Consider the following 8851-nt stretch of genomic DNA (forward strand, 5'->3'; position numbering starts at 1 on the left):
AGTTGCCTGAGAATGTGTCAGAGAATGTGTTATCGGAAAGGATGGGTGATATCCACCATCAAGTGCATTCAAACTTGAAAACGTCTGCTGATTCCATGAAGCTATGTTATGATAAAAGATCTATTGAAGTCAGCTTTTTACCAGGAGACAAGGTGTGGTTGTATAATCCCAGGAAGACCAAAGGGAAGTCTCCTAAGTTGTCTTCTCCATGGGAAGGCCTATATGACATAGTGGATCGTCTCTCAGACGTGACTTTCCGAATGAAATGTGGTCGGCGAGGTAAGCCAAAGGTGGAGCATGCCAACAGACTTTGGAATTATCATGGTACAGAACATTTCAGTTGGAACGAAGTGAACAATGGAACAAACGATGCTGCTGAAGACGTGTCACCTAAAAAAAGCCACTTCGAAGAAGAAACTCTACCCGGTTTTGAGAAGGGAACAGTGAAGCCCTTCATGAAGTTACTACCACTCATGTGACTATTACCGATAATAGGACAATTCCTGATGGAGTTGATGAACCTCACGTGAAGCAGAAGCCAGTACGGAAGAAGATACGTCTCGTAAAATTAAGAGACTTTGTTGAATTTTAATTTTGTGTTTGTAAATCCTGTACATTTAATTAAGTTATTGCTAATTATCTATTGGTTTAACTTAAGTGGCTATTGTTTGGGATGAACGATACTAAGGAAGGAGCAGTGTTACGACAGCCGAATTCACGTGACGCTGGTAACACGTCATGTTTGTTTGTTTTGAATTTCGCGCAAAGCTACACGAGGGCTATATGTGCTAGCCATCCCTAATTTAGCAGTGCAAAACTAGAGGGAAGGCAGCTAGTCATCACCAACCACTGCAAACTTTTGGGCTACTCTTTTACCAACAAATAGTGGGATTGACCGTCACATTATAACACCCCCACGGCTGAAAGGGCAAGCATGTTTGGTGGGACGGGGATTCGAACCCGCGACCCTCAGATTGCGAGTCGAGAGCCCTAACCACCTGGTCATACCGGGCCAACACATAATAAGTATCTAGAACGTTTGTGAAGGCTCGAGTGTTTACCAAACGCCCTCTATTTCGTATATATAAGACTGGCGAGAAGTGACGGCACATATAGATAGATAGATAATTGCAGACAGACAGAGATAGAGACAGACAATTGAGTCAAGTGCGGTGTAAGTAAAATGCGTGAATCGTTTGTTGTGAATTATAGCGTGTGTTGAAGTAAAGTGACTGTGGAAATTAAGTGTATTGCAAAGTTTAATTGAGAAAGAATAAACTAGTTTTATTTAAGAAAAGACTTGTATCGCTGAAGTTTCTTTGAAAGAATTTTTACGAGAAATTAAACAAACACAGACGTAACAATATTATGCCTGTTTTTAAGGTTATAGACCTGAAAAAAGCAAATGCTGGACTGGGAAATACTCACGGGACATGTTTTCAGGCCATCACCATACAGAGTTACTAAAGCCCAGCTTTGATGAAGTTCACCCAGGACATGCCTAGAACGACTGCTGCAGGAAGAAACTCTTCAGGTGAGACAGTAAATACCAACTGATGAAGACCATGAACCTCGAAGCAGTTAAGAGCCTGTTTGAGCTTAGAAGTATTCTGCCAGAACAACCATGGATCGTGAATAAACATGGTGTTGTGAAAACTGAGATGAATGAGCTGATGGGGATAATTCATCACCCTGCTCCCTTAAAACAGATGCTGACTACTTTTCAGAAGGATAGGATCCCTGAGTATGATTATTTCACCACAGCCATGATGTCAGCAGTATCATAGCCATGTACAGGCTAAGAACTTGCAAGGGAGAGGCTTTGACCACAACCACAGATCACTGAGAGTAAGGGAAAGTATATTTTGCTCCCGTTGTTTAAAGGTGCAACAGAAGATCAGGATTTTTCCCTGAAGCATTTCAGGTAGGTAGTTATTTAGAATAGCTTGTCCAATAAATTGGATGGTCTAGCCGTGGACACTATCAAGCACTTGAGTGAGTTTAAACTAGAGGACAAGGACGTGGTTTTCATCACCAGTGGAAAATCAATCTGATGAAGCCAACATCAACATTTGGGAAAGGGGCACCACAGAGAGTCTGTTCACTTATGCAAATAACCTTGTAAGATAATGCATGGTAAGAAATACCCCGCAATGGCTTCCACAGATCAAGAAGGCATCTTAGTGAATATGTTTGTCGAGGAACTTCCAGACAAAACAATGAGCCATCGCTTCGTGAGAGAGATTTCATCACCCTTACAGAGATAGGTTCTGTTGTGACAAAAAGTAGAAATTTCAAACTGTTCACAGGAGAGGATGAACCCCACAGTGGAAGCTGCTGTAGTTATAATATAGAAAACCATATTTCTCAGGCACCTCCACCACATTGAACTTCCAAGGAATAACCAGCCACCCACACATCCCAGCATTGTGAAGCAACCACACTGGTTTCCAGTGGATGGGCAGTACTATTCCAATCCTCCCATGGTTTTTTTGTGACACAGCCTATGCCAAGGATGGGTATACTCATGTATTTCTGGAGGAGAGAAACATAGCTTATGCTTTGTGTCTATTAATTAGTGAGTTTTCACTTTTAAAAACAAGATCAGTAAACAAGGGGAGAATAGTAAATCGTAAATGAGGGATTACTTACATTACTTTCCTCCCTTTGTTTTTGAAACTAAGTTCACCCATATATGCTAACCTAATACTGTAGATACTAGCCCTGATGATGGTAACTGTGTTACTGAAGCTAGTCAGCTGTAACTAATAATAAATATTTTAATTTCATTGTGCCAAAAACAAAAAAAGTCGGTTTTTGTGTTGTTGTTTTTTACTTTAATATGGTAGCATAATGTGCCTGAAAGAAATTAAGGTTATTGATGCTGATCTAGCATTCATCAGGTCGGAAAAACTCCAACAAAAGGTAAATTCTGCCACTAAAACTCCAGAAAACTAACAGATCTCAAGTTAAGGTATCGCCAACTTGAGAAAACATGGCAGATGGCTTGTACAAAAACGTTTTTTAGTCAGCCCAGCTCTCTCAGGGCTGGGTGGTGCTTGGTACTTGTCTGTAAACGTACAAGGTACACGGGCGAGAGCTAAAGTTCCTGGTTGATACAGAAATGGCCAGGAATCTGGTAGATTTTTTGTGATACATCTGGCCTTCTAAGTAATACTGCCACTCTGAATAGTGGATACCAACTTTGTTTTCACAAATAGCAATACACTAAACATGAGTGGAGAGGCTGTGTATAAGAGATGCCACTAAAACAAAACATCTACAGCCTTGGTTCTGGCATCATTGGAATTAAGATTCTGTAAAAATTATTGGTAAGGTTTGTCTATGCAACTGGTGCAATGATATTCCACAATATGGTGCCCAGAAACAGTAGAGTGCATGAATGTATACAACAGACGGGATTATAGTATCTTTGTATATACAAGTAGTGTTCCATGGTTTACTACAGACATAAGGAAAAAGTTGAATGACCAGAAAGTAACAAGCATTAGCTTAGACAGTTATCTGTCCAAGGCAGAACAGACACAATGTTGTTTTGTAATTATAAGCAATCAATTATTTATATTTAAAAATCTCATTCGTATCATAAGCAAAGAAGAAATAGACAGAGCTAGGCTGCAGGTGTTGCAATATGTCCAAGAGCACGTACATGGATGCTAAAAGATTTGGGATATTTGGCTGGACCTAACAAGAGCAGGTAGTACCAAACAACAATAACTCACCATCATGTAGATACAGTCATCTCTACTATTGATTGTCAGAAAGAATGACAGAGATTTGAGTTGATTTTTTGTGATTATGCCTCTCTTTTTGCTGCAAATAGATAAAGTTCTGGACATGTTGGAAGATTCCTATTGGTCCAACATTTCAGATCCAGTATTTTGATAATGACAAGTTAAGATGGATGACGATAGTAGATTTAAGATCTCTTTTAGCTTGAGAAATGGCCAGTATGAGTTTTATGTCATGCCATTCGGCCCTTGAGTAATGTGCCCACAACTTTTGAGAAACTAATGGAGCTTACACTGAAGAAGCTGTAATGGGAGAGATGCCTGGTATATTTCAATGACGTTTTGGTATTTGAGTGAACATTCGAGTCTGAGAACGATATTACAGCAGATAAAGTTGGCTTGCAACTAAATCTAGGAATATATGCGCTCATACACAGAAGTAGAATTTCTTGGTTGTATTGTAGGTAGAGATAAAACCTTTACAGACCCTGCTAAGATAGTAGCAGTTAGCAATAAAGGCTTTATAGTATAATGTAAAGTGGAAGCAGATGCAAAATGTAACTGTATTCTGTTTTTATGAAAAAATAAATAACGTTCAAAGAAATAAAGCAAATGTGATATTATCATTCCGTCTGTATGCCTGATTGGGTCTAATTTTTTTATTGTGACAAATGAGAATTTATGCTTTTTATTTTTGGGAGAGTATTTATGAAGAGCCACACGTAATTACACAAAGAGCAACAATCAGGCTCACGTGCTCCGTGTTGTCGACCCCAGTGTTAGTAGATACAGTGCCTAGCTTATCATCAGTTTGTACAACTAAAGACGATGGCTAGGAGATCGAAAACACAGCTGAAAGGGCATTGCAACCATTGCTTTCTTAACTATCAAATGATATTTTATGACATATTGTAAGCACTAGATTGTGTCATAAACACTTGATTAAACTAGGGCAGTCACGTGGTTGCAAAATCAATGACAAACATGGTATTATAGCTTTTGCTTTCTGAGTTACCAATAAATTTTCTTAAGAAAAATGTCATTTGATGTTTTGAATCACTTGATCTAGTTGAGTGGCAAGAACTATACAGGGCATGCCACCTGGCCTTCATTAGATTCTACCCCATATACCTGAAGAATGTATGACATTTCCATATCCCCCGAGTATATACTGATATACTATAATAATAGCTCGAATATTAATCCTGGCTGAAAGAATTTTAGCTAGAAAGTCTTACTATAGCTGATCTCTCTTGTTGATTATCTATTTTGTTATGCCCGATAAGAAAAATGAGAAAAGTTTGATAACTTCTATATAACAATAAGTTACGGAACCACAGCTATCAGGCCATAGCTTTGGGAAGTAACTCAGGAAGGTTCCTGAAGTAATTTACACAGGAGTCAGAGGCAGTCTGTTAGAAGTTACTAGTGTACATGACAATGTATAATGGTGATATATGTCTACACGTATATGTGTGTAGTCTGGCACACATGTATGAAGATTACATAGTTATTCATGAGATGTTCTATAAGACAAATGGGCCAATTATAGAAATAACATGCCTGTTAACTAACCATACACGAGTTGGTTCATTGGGCCAACCCCTTATTCTAGAAAGAATTTTGACTATAATTCAGAATTTACTACGTATATTTTCACTAAATATGACAAGCTTTTAGTAAAATGTACATGTCTGTGGTACGCAAAAATCAGACGTGTTAAAAACATTATTTGTATTTAAGTTATGTCTTTGAGTTGATGATGCTGTCTGACCTAGACTCTGGGAAGTCAGATTGCAAAGTTACGTTCATGTTAAGAATAAAAATACTTTTGTTCATCATGTAGTTTGCACACAACATTTGCATAACATCTATAGTCTCCAGAATATGTATCTACAGTTTTTCCAGTATCTCTGTATATTGTATCTAATATTTACTCTCCTCTATCACGAACAGTTTAGCTAAATAAACATTTTGACATCAAATTAATAAAGCCACGTTGAATGCCACTTTATAAAACGTCACAGCATGCACACTTTGATCTCCACCCTCGCACAGAGGTTTAACCAACAAATGAATGGAAATAAGGATTAGATCTGGATGTTAATGGATTTGAGTTTAACTGATTCTTGACCTGTAAGGCATTATTTGTGGGAACAGTGCATTAATTTCTGATAAAAAATGTTGTACTTTCGACATTGAAATGTTTGACAGGTATTGAATTTTCATAGAAGGACAGAAGTTACAAATAAAAACCCACACTAGGTTAGAGAGAATACAGTTTTATCTTTTGTTTTTCTGTAAGAATAGTGCAAAATATTTCGATTGGATTAAATTTAAATATTTAGGAATGGGTATGAATTATTAATATTAAAGGAATTTCATGGACAGTAACTTAAATATCATATCAAATGTAAACTTAGTGCACTTTCAGTTCTATTATAATGAAATCTATTCAATCATGCAGATTAAAATATTTTACAAACATACCCGGATACTTTCTTAACATTGCAAGGTGCACACAAATGCAGGCTATAAATGTACTGCTGGAGATAGAATGTAACACTTGTGGAGAAACTTTGTAAATCACATTTAGGTAGTCCGAAGGTTGTTTCTCATAGATCCCTAAACAGAGACAATTTAAATATTAATGGGTTCTAATGATCAGAAGAGAAGGTTATCATTGGTTAATATGAGTCAGCTCATGTATATAGGTACCAGTTAGCAGTATCAACCCATTTCCTTTCCTATTTTACCTGTGCTCTATGTGATTACAAGACATTAAGAAGAGGAATGTGACTAAGATGGTGGAAAAGCATAGCAATAGGTATTGGTCAAGTGAAGACCCAATGAAGCCTGGGGGGGGGGCGACATGTTCACAGGTATTAGGTATTAATTTTAAATGGGTGATATAGAGTGTGAGTACACACACAAAGCCTGTAGATATTGCCACTTGACCAAGGTATAGTTTTTAGTAGCCTGTCTCTTAAAAGTGATTTTAGAGCAGGTCATGGTTTTACTGGGCAGTTATGACCTCTTCACAACCTATATATGTGGCTGAACTTCTGATCTATTGCATTACACCCGACCTTGTGTTTTCAATTGTTATTTTCAAATTCTGGACTTTTCTATCTTTTTTAACTACCCAGTAGCCAGCCATTGTCCTTTTTGCAAAATTCCCGAACCATCCAGCACAATATATCACAGAATACCACTATGACGAAAGCCACTACACCCAGGACTTCAACAAATGATTGGACTATATAGCCACCCCTTGAACTCCTGGTACCAGTTTGATGTTCACCCATAGCTGAAAATGTGTTGCCTATCAATGTATCAAATGTGGAAGAACTCATTACATCTATTACTGTACTGATTCTTAAGTTACGAAAACCACTTTGTTGACTTTGGGGGAGTTCACTTCCAGATGGATCAGTGTCCTGGAGATTCAACCATCACTTGCTCATGTGAAAATGGAGTCAGCCTCTTCATCAAGATTACAATATTATCCACTAAATGTCCAATTGGGAGTCAGGGTATTTAAGCATCAATAGTACCAGATATGCTCACACTTTTGGTGAGAAAAATATACCTCCAAACCAAAGAAAACCTTTCTGAAACATGGATCCTCTTAAGAGTTGACAAGGCTCTAGGAAGATTGGTGTAGTACAGGTTCCCACATCCCTTTGGATTCGAGACTGCTATTATGTTGACAATCACCATGATGGTTCAGACAAGCGAGGTGGCTCTTTGCTTAGCACCACCACCACCACCATTGATTGAACTTGCAGGTCAATGACATCATGCACAAGGCCTACTATCATCCTATAAAGGTGAAACATAGGATTTCTACTGCAGTGGTGGCCTACTTCATTACCATCCAAGCGACATGAAAAAAATTCCAGAGGTAGCCAAGAGTGGAACTCCCAATTAAACTACCAAAAGCAATTAAAAACAAGTACATGGAATAAATTTCAATGTACAAACACTCTCAGACAATGGCCACTGAGTGAACAGAGACCATACCTTCTACATCAGAGGTCTAGGAATGATAGAGGGCAACACCAACTTGCTGAAGAGATGTGCTACTTATGATTTGAGCTAGATTACACTAAGAGGGTCCTGTCCAAAGCTCAAGATACCATGAAGGCCACTATGACAGTCAGCGAAAAGAAAAATGCCAAACTTGAAGATTTCTGGTTATGTTGCATGGTATGATTCATGTTCAAGTCATCTTCCATGGTGTGAACTTGAAGTTTAAAATTTGGGCCAAATACTTAGGATCATGCAGGACTGTATGACGAGCTATCACACAGTAGCTTGTTGCACTATAGCTCTGGACCAGTGACCACTTTTGGGGTCCCCGTGAGTGGCTTTTATCCAGAAATAAGTATGTCTGTGGCAGCTCTTCCTAACATCTGTCGATATTACAAGAGAGAGAGAGAGAGAGAGATCTTCAAGAAACAAAAAGAGAGGTCCTAGAGCAGTTCATAAAACACTTCATGCAGCTCACTGTCTGGAATGTATGGATTTAGGAACAGGCTGTACTTGCTCCAAAGCTTAGATAATCTGACTCTCGATGATGATGAACACCCAGATTAAAGAGCAGCAGCAGAACTAGGAAACCAGCGTGTTTGAGCTGCATCACTGAACCAAACCAGGAGATAATTGGGCAATCTATCAGACCAAGTTCAAGATTTGGAAGAAAATCAGTGGACTGACCAGCAATGTGGATGATCTACACTGATTGCATGGGAAGGCATACCCAGCAATGATCTCTGCAGATTGAGAGACTTCAAACTGGCTGTCAGAGAGGAAGAAGCTTGCAGTGGTAGCTGTTGCAAAAATTCCACAAATTGATGGTATGACTCGGGTATCTCAACCACAGTAGACTCAGACCAGTTGGAGAGTTAACAACAAACTTCCTCCACCAGTTGTCTCCAGTGAGTAGGCAGGGCTATGTAGGTCAACCTACAGGGTACACGTCACCCCAGGTTCATCTATAAGATATTTTCTAGAGCAGGTTTGCCATGAGGTATGTGCCATCACAATGGTACATACTAACATAAGGTCTACATATGAGATTTGTATATGTACAC

This window comes from Limulus polyphemus, unplaced genomic scaffold (genome assembly GCF_000517525.1).
Source record: "Limulus polyphemus unplaced genomic scaffold, Limulus_polyphemus-2.1.2 Scaffold2566, whole genome shotgun sequence".
In the NCBI taxonomy this organism is placed as follows: domain Eukaryota; kingdom Metazoa; phylum Arthropoda; class Merostomata; order Xiphosura; family Limulidae; genus Limulus; species Limulus polyphemus.